Source organism: Nyctereutes procyonoides, unplaced genomic scaffold (assembly GCF_905146905.1).
Source record: "Nyctereutes procyonoides isolate TBG_1078 unplaced genomic scaffold, NYPRO_anot_genome, whole genome shotgun sequence".
Lineage (NCBI taxonomy): Eukaryota > Metazoa > Chordata > Mammalia > Carnivora > Canidae > Nyctereutes > Nyctereutes procyonoides.
Genome location: NW_026575136.1, coordinates 15,391,056 through 15,412,465, shown reverse-complemented (window position 1 = coordinate 15,412,465; position 21,410 = coordinate 15,391,056). Strand labels below are relative to the sequence as shown.

At 38.2% G+C, this 21,410-nt stretch overlaps 1 protein-coding gene across 17 annotated transcripts in view; it reads right to left on the bottom strand.

Moving 5' to 3' along the window:
• LOC129495446 (low-density lipoprotein receptor class A domain-containing protein 4-like) overlaps positions 1–21,410 on the bottom strand; it is a 387,589-nt gene that overhangs the window by 257,826 nt on the left and 108,353 nt on the right. For 7 of the 17 annotated variants that reach the window (XM_055302951.1, XM_055302953.1, XM_055302950.1 and 4 more), the window contains one exon: positions 5,772–5,855. The exons of the other annotated variants lie outside the window; for them this stretch is intronic. The gene's annotated coding sequence lies outside the window, so the exon portion shown is untranslated. The remainder of the gene's footprint in view (positions 1–5,771; positions 5,856–21,410) is intronic. 17 annotated transcript variants of the gene reach the window in all.

Sequence of the window (21,410 nt, the reverse complement as noted above, 5' to 3'; positions counted from 1 at the left end):
TAAGAGATTTTTCTATTTTAGCAACACCTAGAGCCAACACTCATGGTGGAGAGCAATGGCCTGACGCTGGAGTACCAGCAGGGCTACCACGCAGGAGATCTTTCCAAAGACAGACAGACAGACACCTGTCTTCCAGGGAGACGAAGTTCACAAAACCATACTAGAGTTTCCTCCATGACTCCTATCTACGTTCATCTTTCTCCTACGTGCTCCACATCCACATCCACACCACATCACGAGCAGCTTTTCTCTTGTTTTTAACAGTGAGTAACTCATTCATAAGATTGTTAGAATTAAACACTTAGAGGGCACAGAAGAACACTCAAAATACGATTGAAATACTGTAAATCAGCAAACACGAAACTGAAGCCCAAGATGGTTATCAATCATGTTTTTTTTTTTTTTTATTTTCTGGATCTTATGAGACTGAAATCTTGGGAGGGGCCTCACTGACCAGAAGGAGGATGCCTCTCCCAGATCTAGAAAATTCCTGGAGATAGTAAATGACGCGTCTGGGAGCAAGCCTTTGATATGCAAATCAGCCAATCCAGAGCCCATACTCTGAACCGGCCCCTCTGTCTTCTACCCTTCAGGAGGCAATATTCCTGGGCCCTAATTATCCCAAGGCCCAGGACTAGACCACAAAGATGAGCAGTTTTTCTAATTACCTGTACCAGACACCACACACCGTTTCCTTCACTAACTGCTCTGAGGGTACATCCTGGATCTCCAGTCAGACCATAAGCTGTGGATGCGGATGCGGATGTGCAAGGACACTGCCCTATATGCCCTGCATCTACTCCCTCAGAGCACATCACACACTCCAAACACAACAGGTGCTCTATCAAATGCAGAGCTGCATAATACCTGCCTCCAGGCTTACCTGCTCCCTTCCTTTCCTTCTACAGGAAGGAACTACTGACAGACTCCTCCAGGCATAATTCTTTTCGAAGTATCACTGGCTTTAGTTAAGCAGGAAAAGGAGAACAAAGTTCTTCCCCCGAGGATTTTTATTTTTATTTCTTATTTTTTATTTTTTCCCCCCAAGGATTTTTAAATCGACTTGCTATTTGTATAACATGTGACCCTACACACAAAAAACCCAAATAATACGTCTCATTAAAGAATATTTCTTAAAAAAAAAAAAAAACGGAATAATGTTCATGGTGGGAAAGAATGGAAAATATAGGTAAGTAATTTTAAAAAGTAACACTTACAACCCCATCACCAGAACAAACTGATGTTAGTATCTTGGTATATATCCTATAGACTAAATATGTGTGTATATTTTTTTAACAAAAAAATAGTATCATGCCACAGAAATTATTGTAAAATATTTTTATTTAATGTATGTTAAAACTCATTCTTTGTTATTCTTTGGAATATTTATTTGAAAACAATCCTCTAAAATTTATAAAAAAAAAACTCACCTTCACTCATTTCTGATAAAAGGATCAGGTCTAAAAGAGTCAGCAAAAAACCTGCACGGTACACGGAATTATTTAGAGAATTTTAATACTGACAGGCATCGCAAAAAGGAAAGTGTCAAATCATATTACGATTCCACCTAAAGGAGTACTCTAATGCTTTTAATCTGGCAATTAATTGTTGCACATTTTTTAAAATGAGAATTATAATTATAAAGACTTAAGGTATCTATGAGACTCCAACCAATATTTATTTTTAATAATATATATTATTAAATATTATATTTATTTATTATATTATAATATTTATTTCTGCATGTAAGTCACAATTTTACTTTCATATATTATTTATTATATTTATATTTATATTATAATAATATAATATTTTTATTATAGTACTGCTCCTGACACTACATATTTTATTGTGGAAATGAGAACTACTATTATCATTGTCAGCTGTCAAAATACTTCCTAAAAGCCTAGGTCACAAGCCAACACTAACACAAAGACAACATGGTAGTTAAAAATGCAAAACTGTTCTCAGAGCTGACTCCTAGCCCCTCTGACATGATGCGTAGCAGGTTTTGTTCTGTTTAGACAAAGACTCTTTTTGGTGTGGAATAATTAAACCACACAAGCACACTTGAGAAATCTGCATTTTAATTTCTACTATCATTTTCCTTTGGTGCAGTCAATCCTAAAGATTTTCATTAAAAGAAGCGACTCACAGCCTGCCCATCCACCCCCATTCTCCATTCTTATTTCTCAAGCCTTTCTGCCAGTTGACGTTTTTGTGATAACAGCACATAGAACTTGTTAGAAACATGATTAGTTTTTCCCAAAAAATGAGTTGGGTCCTCATATCTCAAGCAAAGAAAGGAAAAAATTGTAGTTTTCCAATTAAGCCCTTCTCGGAAGGCATGCAGTCAACAAGCCCACATCCAGTGATCTGCAGATTCCTCGTGTAATTTTCATAATGGAAGTTGGAAGGAACCTTCTGGCCTTTAACACGAATAAATACTAAATCTCACTCAAGAATAATTTATGATGTTTATCATCTTCGCCTTCCCCTTTTCATTTCTATTAAGTTGGTTTCCATATTGTTAGATCTATCAAAGCTGCTTTCTGCTACTTTCACCTTTTGAATTTTCTACTTGTTTTACTCAGTTTGTCTTCCAAGACGTGTCTCTATGTCTGCTATGGTCCAGCTGAGACACGTGGACGCATACCCGAGGCAAGGGAACCGGGATCCGAAGGCCATGGGGCTGTACCCGACCGGAGCAACGTTTCATGATCAGATGGCGAGGCCACGCGGGCTCCGTGGTATCCCCAACAGCTGCTCCAGATCATGCCTGGATCTCCAACGTGTCAGCTCCCCGCTACCTGCAAATTTACTGGCATATTCCGAAGGTCCACACTATAGGGTTTATTCGGACTGCAAAAGACTCTGCTTGATAAGGTCGCTAGGACACTGTACTGACACAAATATATGAAAGTAAAATTGTGACTCACATGCAGAAAAAACAAGAAAGGTTCCACTACAAGCTACATGAATAGCACAAGTGATGCTGAGAGGGCCTACGTAAGCTAGCACAGCACGCACCTCACCGGCCCCAACAGCAACGTCCATGTACAAGGCAACACAACTGTGGCAAATTCTAAAAGCCAGCTCTTTGCTCTTAGCACCTCTGCTCACCCTGTATTCCAAATATACATCCTTGCCCATCCACCTCCTCTGTGGATGACAATCCAAGTTCATGCTCCTCTTACCCATGAAACCACTGCATGTCAACATGTGCCAACTGCATCAAAGCCAGCTGCTGACAGGAATGGGACCAGGCATGCCTGGCTCCGCCATCACCCTGCTCTCATTGACCGGGGGCAAACCCCACGTGGGACAACAATACGCAGCTGACATCATGCCGGGAGACGCCTGTACTGAGCAACATGCAGCTCATCATTTCTCATCAAACAGGCCCTTCTCCATTCTGTCAGTGTGGCCTTCACTCCAGTGATAACACCTGACCCGGATGAGGTAGTGATGATACCATCCAGGCAACCCATCAGATAACATGCATGACGGACCAATGCGAGAACTCACGTGGCGAGAACTCATGTGGAGAGGCCCAGAGCGGTGATGTTCTAATCTCCCGGCAGATGAGGCAATGCCAGTCGGGCTCAGGGCCATGGTGATGTTGGCTGTCCTGCCTGTGGGGTGTGCTTGGAGCCATGGAACAGCCCCCAACATAAAGTGCAAAAAGAAGCACTTAGAATTTAAGGAAAGATGTATGCCCTCAGCTCAAGCCCACTATCCCTCCCCTACTGGAATTCATCCCTGGAGATGCTGGCAGGCCGTGGACACTAAAGTGACAAAACAATGGTAACTTATATGCAGAGGCACATTTTTAGCAAATAACTCCCTGAGGCCACCATCACCTTGATGAGCAATTGAGCTCCTTTCACAGGGGGCTGCTTGGGACCCATAACCTTAAACATGTGCTATCTCCACACCCCCTCCCCATAAGCCAGTAACTACAAAGCACGTTCAACGTCCAGATATTTGGTGCAAAACTTCTTCTTCTGAAAGGCAAATATTTTTTTAATTTTTTAATATTGATTGATTGATTATTTATTTATTTATTTGGCAGGGGGTGTGGAGACAGAGGGAGAGGGAGAGAAACCCTCAAGCAGACTCCCCACTGAGCACAGAACTCAACGTGGGGTTCAATCCCAGGACCCTGAGATCATGTCCTGAGCCAAAACCAAGAGTTGGACACTTCACTGACTGACCCACCCAGGCACCCCTGAAAGGAAATTCTTAATGCAAAATTTGGTGGGGTTGCTATATTCATCTCCCATTCATCTGCCACTTCCTCTTGGGGAAAAGGGACTAAATTCAGTGGAGAGAGAAGATGGGACAAAAAATACCAGAAATTCTCACTGGGGCCAGGAATGGACACTTTCATATCCCCTCTCACTTGTATTATGAAAAAGCAGCCCGTGCCAGTCTTTCTCTTTTTACTCAGTTTCCACTTCTGAGAGGCCTTGTATGAGAAGGAGTCCAACTGCCCTACCGCCCAGTGTACTTTTTACCTTTTGAGTAATGCTACTATAGAATTTCTTGACCCAAGCTATCTTTGTAAATAAATTTAAACAGCCAGTACATCTAAGGGCAGAAATTGGAAAGTCCACATTATATGTACTTATGTTCTTTTCACAGCTATTCATGCTCATTTTTTAAGTATTACCTGGAAATTCCATGACTTAAAATTGCAGACATCTTTTGTCAGACTTATTTATCTGAGTACGGATATCTATAGCGGAGGCCCAAGGTCTAACAGGATAAAACACAGTATAGCATGGAACTACACAGAATTACCACTGACAAATATTGATAATTGTCCTTGCTGGGTACACTGTAATGCTGCATATCTCTTCACTTGTATTTATCTTTCTGTATCTCCAATCAAATTACAACCTTCCTGAGAGCAGAGAACACATTTTTCTGGGAAGAGAAGCTCTACAGGATATTTATTCTTGATCTGACCCTAAAATAAACCTGCTTCCAAAGTGGCTGAGAGATGTGATTTTTTTTTCTTCACTGATAACGAGAGAAATCAGGAAAGTGGAAAGCTTGCTTGGGTAAGGAGAGCCTGGCTCGGTTCTTGGGGTAGAGGGCACACCTCATTTATCACTCAAGAGAGCCGCCATTGTCAAGACTTGCTACAGTTGAAGCTTAAGTCTTTGATTCCATGGCCCACCCACAACTCACATTCTCTATGCTCCATCAGAAACTGCAAACACATTGGTCTCACTGATTCCAAAGGCCAACAACAGTCAGAAAAAAAAGCTAATCAATTTCCAACTGTGCCGTAGCCATATGCCTGTTGGGTGAAAGGAAATCTCTGAAATACACACGTCAATCTCAAGAATAGTGTCATTTGACGGTGAACGCGTTGGAAGAATCTGTACCCTCTGCAGTTGTTGTGGCTGGCTTGCACCAAGATGTGTTTAATGTAGCTGGCATCCGAAAGTTTAATTCTTTGGGATAATATTTCTGATGAAGTACTGCCGTTCATATCATTCATCATCTATGTGATTATAGTATCAACGTAAATAGGCAATGTCTCCTTGCTAGGTGTCCACCAGAGACAACTCCTGGAAAATTAAATTCTCTAAACGGAGTTCACAATCATGTTTATCTGCCATAAAAAAATATTCCTTCCTTGCTGTTATTACATACTCAATGGAAAAGTGGAGTATTCGAGTTAGCAGATAACCATATGACTTTGCTTGTATGCTGGCTTAAATAACTGTAAAGACATGGAATCTTGAGGCACCCACCTGGCTCAGTCAGTAGAGCATGTAGCTCTTGATCTTGGAGTTGTGAGTTCAAGCTTCATGTTGGATGTAGAGATTACTTAAAATCTTAAAAAAGAAAAAAAAGAGACAGGAAAGCTCATTACTTGAGAAGTCCATCCCACTGTTGAACAAGTCCAACTGCCAGAGAAGCCACCTTCCAACAGCAGGGCAGAACTTTGCTTCCCTATACCTTGTACTCACAGGCTTCAGAATGATAATCTCAAGCAATGCTAAAATTCCACTTCTTCTTTCACCATGGAGCCACTCCATTTATTTAAAGCCCTGCATCTTATAAATATGAGTTCTTTCCATCCTTGGGATCCTCAATTTACTTCTCATGTGACATGGTATCCAAATTTTTTAGTATGTCATTGTCCATACTTTAGCATGAAACCTAAAACTGAACACAGATGTGGCCTGACCAATGTGGGTTTCCATGGCAAAATCACAGGCACTGATTAGATACTAGGCTTCCACGAATGCAGCATGAAAATCCAATGGTGAGGTTTTGTTTTCAGCTGCCTCAAATTCTTAATATACATCATAGTTTCTAGTTTTACTGTGTTCTGTTTTACTACTAACCTTTTCACTTTCCCATCCTAAACTTATGTAATTCAGTTTCTGAACCAGAATACAGTGCAAACCTGCATTTTCATCCACATCAAATTGCATCATATTGGTATCAATTTTTCTGCCTATCAATGTCTTTCTGAATTATGACCCTTTTATAATATATATTTACTGTTTCCATATGGAAATATAAACCATCTTAGTCTATTCAAGCTGCTGTAACAAAAATACTATAAACTGGGTGACTTATAAACACTTATTTCTCACAGTTCTGAAGGCTGAGAACACTGTGCTGGCAGATTCAGTGTCTGGTGTCTGGTGAGAGCACATTTCCTCACAAACAGCCATGCTCTTACTGTAACCCCCCATAGTAGAAGGGGTGAGCTAACTCTCTGCTGGCTCCTCTTCAAGGGCAATAATTCCATTCAGAGGGGCTTGGCCCTCATACCTAATAACTTCCTAACCACCTCCCTCGGGCCTCACTTTCTAACACTATAACCCTGGAGCTAGGATTTCAACATATGATTTTAGGGGGACAACAAACATTCAGACCTTAGCATCATTTTTCAAAACTTCAATTACTGAAAAACTCTAAAGAGGAGAGGGATAGGATATCCCTTCCTCTGTAATAAACTTTTTAGTAATCATAATTGGTGGTTACAGTCTTAGTATTTTTCTTCTAACTTGGCTGTATCTGTAAAATGAGATAAATCAAAGGAATAAAGCACAAGGTACTCTAATTCCATCATTCCTCATGTCCTTGAGAACTGGGATTCTCAGTATAAAAGAAAGATAATGTAATACAGAAAATGTTAGATAAAACCCCAGTAATCCTGAAATGCTAAATTTGAATTGAATATATTACAATAAATTCAAAAGATCTTTTTTTATCTTGCACTTGTATATATGCCTAGCTCTATTCACTGAAAAGACCTAAAAACAATAACCTAGTATCAGTGAGCATCCCTAATACTTAGATTATGTTCTTAAAATGCAACTTCCCATTTAAAGAAGCCAAGCCTTTTTGAAAAAATAGCTGGTTCCAGGTCTAGTGCAGAAAATGTACAAGATGAGCATGGAATCTCTTGTCATACCAGATAGTAAGAAAATCATCAAAGACTACTATGGTCATGTCAAAAGAACTCAGCAAAAAAACTGGAAGAGATTATCATTGGTCAAAGTTGGGGCCATTTTAACCTCAATAATAATAATTGCAATGCATTGAAACTCATTTGTTTAAATCCATAAGTGTAGGGTGCCTACAATGGCCTACCAATGGCCTGGGTGGTGCAATCAGTTGAGCATCCGACTCTTGTTTTCACCTCAGACTGTGATCCCATGGTTGTGAGATCGAGCCCCACGATCAGCTCCGTGCTGCATGCAGAGTCTGTTTGAGACTCTCTTTCCCTCTCCCCCTGCACTTCCCACGCTTTCACTCTCATTCTCACTCTCTAAAATACATAAATCTTAAAAAAATAAAATAAATCCCTAAGTGCATAAATATATTTAAAAAACTAACAGTGACTTTAAAAATCTGGTGGCTAAAAGGAACGTCAAGTATTTATATGAATTGTACCACTGGGTAACCAAATGGTAGAGAAGGGGAGGCATCACCTTACAAAAATGTTCCAGGTAACAAGAAAAAAGAAATGCTATTACAACATGACTAGTTTATAGCCCCCAATAAACTAACAGAGCTAGGAGCATAACACTTTAAAAAAGGTAGGCAAGCAAACATTACATGCCTTCTGATGAAAGAACACAAATCGTCTTCTAAACCAAATTCTGAATCTTCTGGATACAGTTACAGGAACTATAACTACAAGAACTATGAAAGACAGAGAAACATGCTGATTGCACTATAGTCAAACTGAAGGAAAGTATAGGTCAATAGATCCCAGATTTTTAACAAATAAACTTCAAGGAAAACAGGGATAAAGTGAGAACCTGTATATTAAAAAGAAACTTAGAAGACTTATAAAGTACTTTCTTAAACACAGGGAAAGATTATAGATTCAACTTAGATGATTAAATCATAAAGAAATGCCAGTAAGTCATTATTAGGAAAGACAAGGTAGTAGTTACTTTTGGAAGGAAGAAAGGGGGAGAAAGATAAATGGGAAAGGGGCACATATAGGGGCTTCTTGGGTGGGTGGCAAAGTTCTATTCTTGATATTAGTGATGGTTACAGGCTTATTCATCATAGAATAATTTACCGAACTATAAATTTTTATATGTTTCTGCAATCTTGTTTTACAGTATACTAGAAATTAAAAGAGAAATTATTTTTAAGTAAAATGCCTCTCCTCTTTTCTCTTCTTTTATACTTCTGCATCTTTTCCACTTGATTTAGCATAAAACAGACAGCAAAAATGGACAATTAAAGGTTTTTTTTATTCAATTAAATATGCTAAACTACCTTGAAACAATGCATTTACATCACCTGAATCTATTGCATACTTGGTTTATTGGCACCACACCCATCCTGAGCAGCTGTGGGTGCGGACTCCCAACAGCTTACAGACACCCCTTGTAAAGAAATTCTCCTTGGCTGAATGGGAGCCACCACCATTATGCCCAATGGCCCAATGGCCTACCCCATACCTCAGCACCTCTAGCCCTCAGGCAGCCAGAGAGGGACTGATAATGCAAAAGCCCGACCCTACCCTTCCCTCAAAGTTTCATGCTGGGGAGTCTCCAGAGGACAGTGCTGAAATAAGACTCTGGCTGAGACCACTTGCTTGCTTAGGTCCTCCCTATGGCCCAGTCCTGCTCTCCCCAATCCCCTGTTCCTGAGAATATGTCCTCAAATAAATACTTGCAACTATATTGTTGTCTTAGGCTTTGCTTCTAAAAAACCAACTTAAGGGGCATCTGGGTGGCTTAAGCATCTGACTTCAGCTTAGGTCATGATCTCAGGGTCCTGGGAGCCCTTCATTGGGCTCAGCAGGGTGTCTGCTTGTCCCCCTCCCTCTGCGTCTCCCCCCACTTGTGCTCTGTCTGTCTCTCAAATAAGTAAAATCTTTAAAAAGAAAGAATGAAACCAACTTAAGACTTGAAAATGAAATGTCACTTTTGCAGCGAAAAAAACTTTATTGGAGTTCAATTTGCCAACATACAGCATAACACCCAGTGCTCATCCCATCAAGTGCCACCCCCCTCAATGCCCATCACCCAGTCACCATAAGAAAAATGAATTACTGATAGGTATAAGAGGTCTCTCTAAGTGATCATGAGTAAACATTTTGTTATTCTAGAAACACTAAATGCCACCAGCATGTCCCAACATCTTTTATTACTTAATGTGGATGAGCCACTAACTCCCTACAAACTCCCTAATAACTGGCCTCTAATATCAACTCTATAGGAAAGACAAAGAGCAAAGGATCCTAATTTCTCTTGCTAGCTGATTACCAGGACCTTCTATTGAACATCTCAAGAGTCATCCAAGTTACCCAAATGGAAAGATCAAGTTGACTTCTCACTATATCTCCAGATTCATCAAGTCTCCAAGTCTTCCTAAGTCTTAAGCAATGTATGGAGTGTACAATTTTAGATGAAAAGAAAAGGTAAGGTCTGATTAAATGAAAACAGACAAACAAAAATCTTGACAATACAGACTAACTGGAGGAACACCCAGAGCCTCTAAAAGTTCCCCTGTGATATTGTGCCATTCTTTGCCACAGCATGAAAGTATGACAAATATTTAATCTGCAAATTGAACATACATATATATCAATGTGTCAAAAAAGCACAGAACTGAGGTGGAAACAAGTACCTCTTTCTTTTTTTTTTCCCCCTTTTTTTTATTTTTTTTTAAATATTTTATTTATTTATTCATAGAGACACAGCTAGAGAGAGAGGCAGAGACATAGGCAGAAGGAGGAGCAGGCTCCATGCACCGGGAACCCGACGTGGGATTCGATCCCGGGTCTCCAGGATCGCGCCCTGGGCCAAAGGCAGGCGCCAAACCGCTGCGCCACCCAGGGATCCCACAAGTACCTCTTTCAATTCATTTCAGTTTTAGGGGTTTAATTAAGCTACTTGGTGTTGATAGCAGGGGTTTTAGGGAAGACTTCCACGAAGATGGATCTTGGTGACACTGGAGATAGCCTCAAAGTCGACCCTAAACTGCCAAAGGACTCAATAAAGGCCTTCAGTACATTTATCAGTATCAAACAACATGCACCCCTGCCTTTTGATCAGTATTAAGAGACAAACTGCACACTGAGGAAGACTTCAAAAAATTCTCTGCAAAATGATTTTGGAGTATATTTTATAAGAAAGTTTGCTTTATAACTGTTAACAGATTCTAGGTTCAGAACACAAGATGAATAATCTCTGAATCACACAATCAAAAGGCTCAGATGGTCATTTACCCATTCCTATTCTTCAAAGAAGGATCGTACCTAAACCATCACAGGCCTACCTGTATTTGTATTTTTATTTAATAGGTTATAAATCAGTCCAAACCATTTCTAGTTCTCTGTATCTTTCCATCACACAAACATAATTTCCAAATCACAGTACCCTATGTGAAAACTAAAGAATGTAAACCCAATAGTTGTGGGAAAAGATTCCCATTTTATTGCCATTCCATGCTGATTGCCCCCAAAATCAGACAAAAATTCATACCACTCTAAAAGCAACTTCTAAAAAAAATAAATAAATAAAAGCAACTTCTCTTTTTGTGAATAAAAAGACATTGCATTGCATTTATATCAGCACAATGAAAACTTCAGGATGAGAAATTTTAGCGTAAAAATTGATAATTTCATATTGCATTTTCAAAAATAGCTGAATAAATTAAACTTTAAATGTTTTTAGTCATTTGAGCTAAATCCCTGATGTACTAACTGGACAAACATCTGGAGAAGTGATGTCAGCAACACAGAACACTAAGAAACTACAAGCCCTCGTTGATCTGCAGAAACAAACACATCAGGTCAGCTACATTAATTTTATAGGAGCCAGAGAAAACAAAAGTCTACAGCAACCAAGCAAAGGACCAAACAAGAAGCCATATTCAAAACAGCAGGAAATTTCCTTGCACCTTTTTTCACCCATGTCCCAACCCCATCCTAGCCTGGCCATCTGGGAGAAGTGGCAGCCCTGTTCCCAATTCTCTCTCTTGAAAGAGGAAGCAGAGCAGACCTATTTTGCAAAATTCCAACCTGTCTAGGGACTGCACAAGAGATTGGTTTTTGTGTCAACTAACTCAGAGCTCAGACAGCCAAAAAAGCAACACAGCTTGGATTCAAGACTAAGAAAATTCCTAGGAAAGAGGTGGCAGCAATAAGAGCTGAAAGGAGACACCAGATACATGTGGCAACAACTTTACAGAGAGGCATACAATAGAAAATGAAAGGCCAAGAGAAGGAATCAAGATAAGAATCTAGGGAATTAAGACATTGAAAAGCAGCCACATTTACACAAAAGTCAAGCATACACACAGGCTAAAGCAAGACACATCCAGAAAAGGCCCCAAAAGACATTAAGCCTTCACAACTGGGTGATCCCAAAGTTCAGAACATGGTCTAACTAATCAATGAAGGTCTTCCCTAGCAAGTAACCACTATGAAAAGACAAGAAGTAGCTGGGTTTCTTTTTCCAAATGCATAGTTTTCAACAACAACAACAACAAAAACCATAAGGCATACCAAAAAAGCAGAACTTACCAATTATATCTCAATAAAACTGGAGAGGGAAAAGACAGGAAAACATGGTTCCTTTACAGGAATAAAATTTAGTGGTATGGGATGCCTGGGTGGCTCAGTGGTTGAGTGTCTGCCTTCAGAGCAGGGCATAATCCAAGGGTCCTATGATAAAGTCCCACATCTCCCTCTCCCTATGTCTCTGCCTCTCTCTGTGTGTCTCTCATGAATAAATAAAACCTTAATAAAAAATATTAGTGGTAAAGATGTTCCTTAAAAAACACAAGAAGCAGACATATCACACAAAGAACTTAACATAAGTGTCTTATATGCTCAAAGAGCCAGAGGAAAACATGAACAAAAATCTAGAGAATCAGGATAATAATACATCAACAAAATTCGACAGAAATTGTAAAATAGGAGGCCCCTGGGTGGCTCAGTGGTTGAGCATCTGCCTTTGGCTCAGGTCATGATCCTGGGGTCCTGGGATCCAGTCCTGCATCAGGCTCCCAGTGGGAACCCTGCTTCTCCCTCTGCCTATGTCTCTGCCTCGTTCTCTGTGTCTCTCATAAATAAATCAATTTTTTAAAAAAAGAAATTGTAAAATGGAACCAAAAAGAAGTTCTGGAGATGAAAAACACAATAACTGAATTGAAAAATTCCCTAAAGAGGTTTAATAACAAACTTCAACAGGTAGAAGAATCAGACAACCTAGACAGGTAATTTGAAACTATCAAATCTGAGAAGGAGAATATATTGAAGAAAAGTGAACAGAGTCTAAAGAACTTATATGACACCATCAAACAGACCCATATATGATTACAGGAGTCCCATAAGATAAGGAAAGAACAGGTAGATATTATTTGAGGAAATAATAGCTAAAAATTTCCCAAATTTGAGGAAAAAAAATCTGAGATCTACAACTCCAAACAGGATAAACACAAAGATACACCAAGGCACAATATAATCAAACCACTGAAAATCAGAAAGAGAATCATAAGATCAGCAAGAGCCTACCACATAAAACAGATCCTCAACAGGATTATCAGTAGACTGGTCAGCGAAAACCTAGTAGGCCAGAACACAGTGCAATGATAAATTTTAAATGCTTAAGGTGGGGAGCACCTTGGTGACTGAATCAGTTAAGTGTCTGTCTCTTAGTTTCAGCTAAGGTCATAATCTCAGCAGCACCCTGGGATCGAACCCTGCATCTCATTGCTGTGCTCAGCACAGAGTCTTCTTGAGACTATCTCTCTCCCTCCCTCTCTTTCTGCCCTTCCTCCTCATGCTTGTGGGTGCATGCACGCAAGTACATGCACACATGCTCTCTCTCTCTCAAATGCATAAATAAATCTCAAAAAAAACTGAAGAAAGAAATTAGACAGGTCTACACTAATAGGAGATTCCAGTACTCTAACTTCAATAATGGAAACAAAGACGACCAATAAGGAAATGGATGACTGAACACTACCACCAATTGTACCCTAGCAGACACATACAAAACACTCCACACAAAACAGAATACACGTTTTACAAGCGAATGTGGAATATTCTTCATGATGGAACATTTGTTAGAACCACAGAACAAGTCAGTAAATTTTTAAAGACTGAAATAATACAAAATATCTTTTCAACCACAATGGGGGAAAAATAGAAATCAATATCAGAAGGAAAAGTCAAAGATCTACAAACTTGAGGAACCTATATAATATGCTATTATTTGAGTCAAAGAAAAAATTGTAGGAGATATTAGACATTCTCTTGAGACAAATTAAAATAAAACAACATACTAAAACATGAAATGCAGCAAAGCAATGCTAAAAGGGAAATTCATAGCTATAAACACTTAAAATTTAAAAAGATCTAAAATCATCACCCTAACTTTACACCTTAAGGAAAAAAAAAAGAACAAATAAAACTCAAAGCTAGAAGGACATAAATAATAAATATGAGAGATTAAAGAAATAGAGAAAAGAAAAACATTAGAGAAAAAGTAACAAAATCAAGAAAGGATATGTTGAAAATAACCAAATTGTCTCACTTTTTTGCTGGACTACCAAAGAAAAAATAAAAGATCCAAAATACTAAAATCAAAAATAGGGATCCCTGGGTGGCGCAGCAGTTTGGCGCCTGCCTTTGGCCCAGGGTGCGATCCTGGAGACCCGGGATCGAGTCCCATATCGGGCTCCCGGTGCATGGAGCCTGCTTCTCCCTCTGCCTGTGTCTCTGCCTCTCTCTCTCTCTCTCTCTCTGTGACTATCATAAATAAATAAAAATTAAAAAATAAAATAAAATAAAATAAAATCAAAAATAAACGTGGGAATAAAGGGAAAGGAGAGAAGAGGAGTGAAAATATCAGTGAGGGTGACAAAACATGAGAGACACCTAACTCTGGGAAACGAACAAAGGGTGGTGGAAGGGGAGGTGGGCGGGGGGGTTGGGGTGACTGGATGACAGGCACTGAGGGGGGCACTTGGAGGTATGAGCACTGGGTGTTATACTAAATGTGAGCAAATTGAACTCCAATAAAAAAAATTAAAAAAATAAAAGAATAAAAAATAAAGTTTGAATGCTTAGAAAATTAATATCCCTTTAAAAATTAAAACAAACAAACAAACAAACAAACGTGGGAACATTGCTACCAGTATGACAGAAGTAAAAAGGATTATAAGAGAACAATTAGATGCCACATATTGGACACCTAGATGATATACAATCGGATATCTAATGGACAAATTCTTAGAAAGACATAACCCATACAGACTGAATCACAAAACGTAGAAAAAGACCAATAACAAATAAGGCAATTGAATTAGTAATCAAAATCACCATCAAAAAAAGCCCAGGACCAGGGACGCTTGGGTGGTGTGGTGGTTGAGCATCTGCCTTTGGCTCAGGGCATGATCCCAGGGTCCTGGGATCGAGTTCACATCAGGCTCACCACAGGGAGCCTGCTTCTCCCTCTGCCTATATCTCCACTTCTCTCCCTGTGTCTCTCATAAATAAATTAATTAATTAAGAAAAAAAAAGTCCAGGACCAAATATCTTCACTGTGAATTCTGCCAAACATTTAAAGAATTAACACCAATTCCTCTCAACTCTTCCAAAATACTAAAGATAAGGAAATACTTCCTAACTCATTCTATGAGATGGGAAATATCAATACCAAAGCAGACAAAAATGCTACAAGAAAACTACAGACCTTATGAATAATGATGCAAAAAACTCACAACAAAATACCACCAAACCAATTTCAACAGCATATGCACTGAGGGGGGCACTTGACGGGATGAGCACTGGGTGTTAAGCTATATGTTGGCAAATCGAACTCCAATTTTAAAAAAAAACACACAAAATGATGAGGTAGGATTTATTCCTTATATGCAATGACTGCATAATTAATAAAAATTGTATCAAAGAATACATTACATTAACAAAATGAAGGGTAAAAATCACATGATCATCTCAATTGATAGAAAAAAAAAGCATGACAAAATTCAACACTGTTAGTGATAAAAATACTCAACAAACTATAACAGAAATAAATACTGCAACATTACAGAGGTCCATTTATGAAAAACTCACGGAAAATACCATACTCAATGGTGAAGGACTGAAAGCTCTTCCTCTAATACTGGGAACAAGACAAGGATGCCTACTGCCATTATTTCTATTCAATATAGTACTGGAAGTCCTAGCCAGAGGAATTTGGCAGGAAAAAGAAATACAAGGCATCAAAATTAGAAAAAAAACAAAGTAAAATTATCTCTGTTCACAAATGACATGATCTTAAAAAATAGAAAATCCAGAAGATTTCACACAAACACAAAAAAAGAAAAACCATTAGCACTAATAAGTAAATAGAGTTAACCTGAAGGACACAAATCACATAAAATTCAGTTGTATACCTACACACAAAGAATGAACAATATGAAAAGGAAACTAAAAAACAATTCCACTTACAATAGCATCAAAAAGAATACAGAACAAAATACATAGAAATAAACTTAAGTAAATGAAAGATCTGTACACTGAAAACTACAAAATGTTGCCAAAATTAAAGATATCAATAAATGGAAAGACAGCTCATGTTCATTAATTAGAAGACTTAATATTGTTAAGAGGTCAATACTATCCACAGTGACTCTTCACATTCAATGCAATCTCTATCAAAATCTTAATTATGTTTTTTGCAGAAATAGATAACAACTATTCTAATATTCATATAAAATATCAAAGGACCTCAAAAGAACCAAAAAAATCTTAGAAAGGAAGAACAGAGTTGGAGTTCTTACACTTCCTAATTTCAAAACTTGCTACAAAGCTACAGTAATTGAAATAGTGTAGTACTGGCATTAAGACAACAATATAGTCTTATGAGACAGAAATCTCAGACTATTCAATTGGCAAAGAACTCAGAAGGGGTAAATGAAATAGCCGTACGCAAAAGATGAAGCTGGACCCTTACCTAATACCATATATAAAATTTAACTTGGGTTGTGTGTCTCGCTCAGTCAGAAGAGCATGCAACTCTTGATCTCAGGGTCATGAGTTCAAGCCTCACATCGGGGGTAAAGATTACTTAGATAACATTTTTAAAATTTTAAGAATAAAATTTAAGGGGCATCTAGGTGGCTCACTTGGTTAAGCATTGGACTCTTGATTTTGGCTCAGGTCATGATCTCAGGGTTGTGAGATTGAGCCCCATGTTGTAAGGCTCTATTCTCAGTGGGGATTTTGCTTGAGATCCTCTGTCTCCCTCTCCCTCTGCACCCCCGCCACTGCTCCCTCTCTCTCAAATAAATAAATCTTTAAAAAAATTAAATGTAACTCAAAATGAATCAATCTAAATATAAGGAACATAAACATAAAAATATACAACTCTTAGAAGAAAACATACGAGGAAAGTTTTACATGACATAGGATTTGGTAATGACTTTAGGTATCACACCAAAAATTCAGGCAACAAAAGAAAAAATAGGTAAATTGGACTTATCAAAATTAAATACTTGTACACCAAAGGAAATTTATATCAAGAGACTGAAGAGAAAAACCCACAGAATTAGAGAAAATATTTCAAATAAAGTTTCTGATAAGGGTTGATATCCAAAATATATGAATAACAAAACAAAAAGCAAACAAACTGATTAAAATATGGGCAAAGGACTCGAACAGATGTTTCTCCAAAGAAGATATGCAAATGGCCAATGAGCACATGAAAAGATGTTCAACATCATTAAGTCATTAGGAAAATGCAAATCAAAACAATGAGACACCACTTCACACCCAAGAGACTGGCTAGTATCAAAAAGAAAAGGAAAAATAAAACAAAATAGCAAGTGTTGATAAGGACACGGGAGAAACAGGACCATTGTCTTCTTCAGAGGAAACAAAGTCAATGGAAAGCATCATCTCAAAACACCATCATCCTCCCTGCCTGCTCTCCATCCTCCAGCTCCCACAAACCTACCCAGCTAATAACAAAAAAAGCACACAAGCCAGAAACTATCCAGAGGACCCATATGGAGAAAAAAACACTAAGTCTGATCCTAGGATGTTATTAAGTGTTAAGCAATAACACCTTTAAAAAATACGAGAGAGAGAAACAACCATCAATATTCTTCATCGAAATGCAAAGACGGAGAAAATAGTAGTTCAATTCTATTTTCACCAGAACCTTATCCTGACAAAGTAAATATATGTGTGAGAGTAACCTTTACACTCTCAGAAACATTCACAAACAAATCCACCAACGCTGTATTCAAGAAGGGCCCAGCAGTGTTCAGGGCTGAGGATCCTGTTAGAGTCAACAGTAGCAGTTCCTGTTTTTAGATCGCTCTGTTTGAAGAATCTCGACTACTCTAAATTTGTGAAACTAGGAGATTAAACAGGAAACGTGATTTTACCCACTCATCCCTCACCTCCATAGAATGTCTGACTAGAGGTCCCCTTAAACAAAACAAAGGGAGAACATATATTACATTAGTGAGTCTACTTCCAAAAAGGAAAAATCAAGGGAGAATAGAAAGGAAGAATGATAAAGCATCATCGTGCTCAGAGACAACGCAAGAAAGACAGCAGATAAGAATAGAGAGACTTATCTGTCTCTAGTCTCCTTTTTGAGCCACAGAAAGATGGAAAAAAAATGCAAGAAAGGAGGGAGGAACCTTGAAGCATTAAAAATCATGAAGTTCTTACTGTTCCAGTAAAGTTCAAAAAATGTTCAAGACCATTACTTGCTACTTAAATGCAGCTACCTCTGTGACAAATACCTAAAGAGACGAAGGTTTCTTTGACTATATAACTATTGTCTGTTGTGACTATTTTCCAATCATGAAGAAACCCAGAGTAGGGTGGACAGAGCATAAGCTTTCAAACTTGATTCTGAATCCTCAGTCTGCCTTTTGCTGGGTGATAATTTTCAAGTCATTTAGCTTTCATGAAACTATTTTCCTGACCCATAATAATGGAAATAGCAGAATTTTCTCCTCCTCTAGATATTAAACAAACACAAAAAGACAATGAATTAAATGGAATTTTCAAACATCATTTTCCATGTAACTAGGAAATGCTATTGGAAAAACTGCAAAAAAAAAAAAAAATCTAGACACAGATCTTACAACTTCCATAAAAGCGACCTCAAACTGGATCATAAACCTAAATTAAATATAAAATGCAAAAAATAAAACTCCTAGAAGATAACATTAAGAGAAAATCTAAATGACTTTGAGTATGGTGTTGACTTTTTAAAATAACACCTAAGTCACAATCCATGATAGAGGGACAGCCAGGGTGGCCCAGTGGTTTAGCGCTGCCATCAGCCTAGGCCTGACCGTGGAGACCGGGGATCGAGTCCCGCGTCGGGCTCCCTGCATGGAGCCTGCTTCTCCCTCTACCTGTGTCTCTGCCTCTCTGTCTCTCATGAATAAATAAATAAAATCTTTAAAAAAAATCCATGATAGAAATCATTGATAAACTAGATTTTACTGAAATTTAAAAATTCTACTCTGTGAAAGATATTGTCAAGAGAATGAGAAGACAAGTCACACCCTGGGAGGAAAACTTGTAAAAGACATGTCTGATAGAGGATTGTTATCCAAAATATATAAATAACTCTTAAAATTAGATGATAAAAACAAAGGAACATGAATAAAAAATGGGCAAAAGACCTGAGCAGACACTTACTTCACCAAAGAAGATACAAGGATGGCAAATAAACCCAAGCGAAGATGCTCCACACTGTGAGTCATTAGGGAATTGCAAATTAAAATCCAATACCACTACACATCTATGGCAATAGCCAAATTCAAAATACTGACAACACCAAATATTGGTGAAGATACGGAGTAATAGGAATTTTCACTTATTGCTGGCAAGAATGCAAAGTGGTAGAACTACTTTGCACAACAGTTGGTATATTCTTACAAAATTAAATATACTCTTACCACACAATCCAGCAACTATAGTCATTAGTATATACCCAAGTCAGTTGAAATCTTATATCCACATAAAACCCAACACACATATGTTTACAACAGCTTTATTCAATATGGCCAAAATTTGGAAGCAACCAAGATATCCTTCAATAGGTGAACAGATAATGGACTATGGTGCATCCACACAATGCATTATTATTCAGCACTTAAAGAAAATGTGCTCTAAAGCCATGGAGGAAACTTAAACGCACATTACTAAGTGAAAAAAGCCAATCTGAAGAGGCTACTAATTGTATGATTCTAATTATATAACATTCTAGAAAAGGCAAAACTATAGAAACAATAAAAAAAATCAGTGTGGGCCACCTGGGTGGCTTAGCGGTTGAGCGTCTGCCTTTGGCTCAGGGGGTGACCCCAGGATTGAGTCCCGCATTGCTTGTCCCTTGGCCTGTGTCTCTGCCTCTCTCTCTCTGTGTCTCATGAATGAATGAATGAATGAATGAATGAATGAGAGAAGGAAGGAAGGAAGGAAGGAAGGAAGGAAGGAAGGAAGGAAGGAAAGAAGGAAGGATCAATCAGTGGTTACCAAGGGGTTGAGGGAAAAGGAAAGAATAAGTAAAGCAGAGAGGATGTTTAGGGTAAAACTATACGATACTATAATGGTAGATACATGTTATTACACATTTGTCAAAACCCACAGAATATAGAAAGCCAAGAATGGACCATAATGTAAACCATGGAGTTTGGGCGACCATCACATGTCAATGTAGGTTCATCAATCATAACGAATATTCAACTCCAGGGTTGGAGTTGCTGATAGTGGGGCTGTGCTATACAGGGGCAGGAAGTATGTAAGAAATCTCTGTAACTTTCACTCCATTTTTCTGTGAACTTAAAACTAATCTAAAAAAAGAAAATCTATTCAAAAACTCATCAAGGGTTGTTTTGTTCAACTTGATAAAAATAAATTTGAAATTCTGAATGAAATAAGTTTCTAGGAAAATATAATTTACCAAAACTCATAACAAAGATATATTAATTGATTTTCACATTAAAAAAAAAAAAAACAGAGAAGGGGCGCCTGGGTGGCTCGGTGGTTGAGCATCTGTCTTTGGCTCAGGGCATGATCCTGGGGTCCCGGGATCAAGTCCTACATTGGGCTCCCTGCACGGAGCCTGCTTCTCCCTCTGCCTCTCTCTCTCATGTAGATTCACTGTAGGAAAATAAAATATGTATTATAAGATTAATCAATTTAACATCATTTGTAATAATACCAAATGACCAGATACAAATAGATGTCTATTTACATGGGATTCAGTAAATAAATACTGATATATCTACTCAATCCAGTCAATACTATGAAGCTATTAAAAAAGAATGAGGTCACTCTCTGTGAACTGATATATGAGGATTTTTGTGATTAAACTGTTAAGTGAAATAAAACAGTGAGTACAGAATCTATAATTTGGACATAAAATGTAAATAATAATATATTTTATATTTGGTTTAAATTCTTAAAATTTTAAGATGTGCATATAAGAAAATAAAAATGGCTAAATACTGAGGAGTGGGGGAATTTGATACATGGAGAATAAGGACAAGGGGGAAATTATTCAATAAATATGTTTTTATATGCTTTTAAGCCACCTGGCTGGCTATAAGGCATATTCAAAAAATTAAAGTTCAGAATGAACATAATGTATTCCACAGAGTTGTGAAGATATTAATGATAGACCAGTCTTTAAACACAAAGTAGATGATGCTCAATAAATGTAAAGTTCCCCTGCCGTCAAAGGACAAGGACAACTATACTACAAAGCATAGCGATGACAAGCCCAAAAGCAAAGCAAGAGGACCAAGACGTGTCGAACTCTCAACATCCCCAGGAGGGAGCCCAGTAAGGCCTATGAGTTGGAAAACACCTCTTCTTCTCCAGCCCCATGTTCCTCATGTTCCTGGGC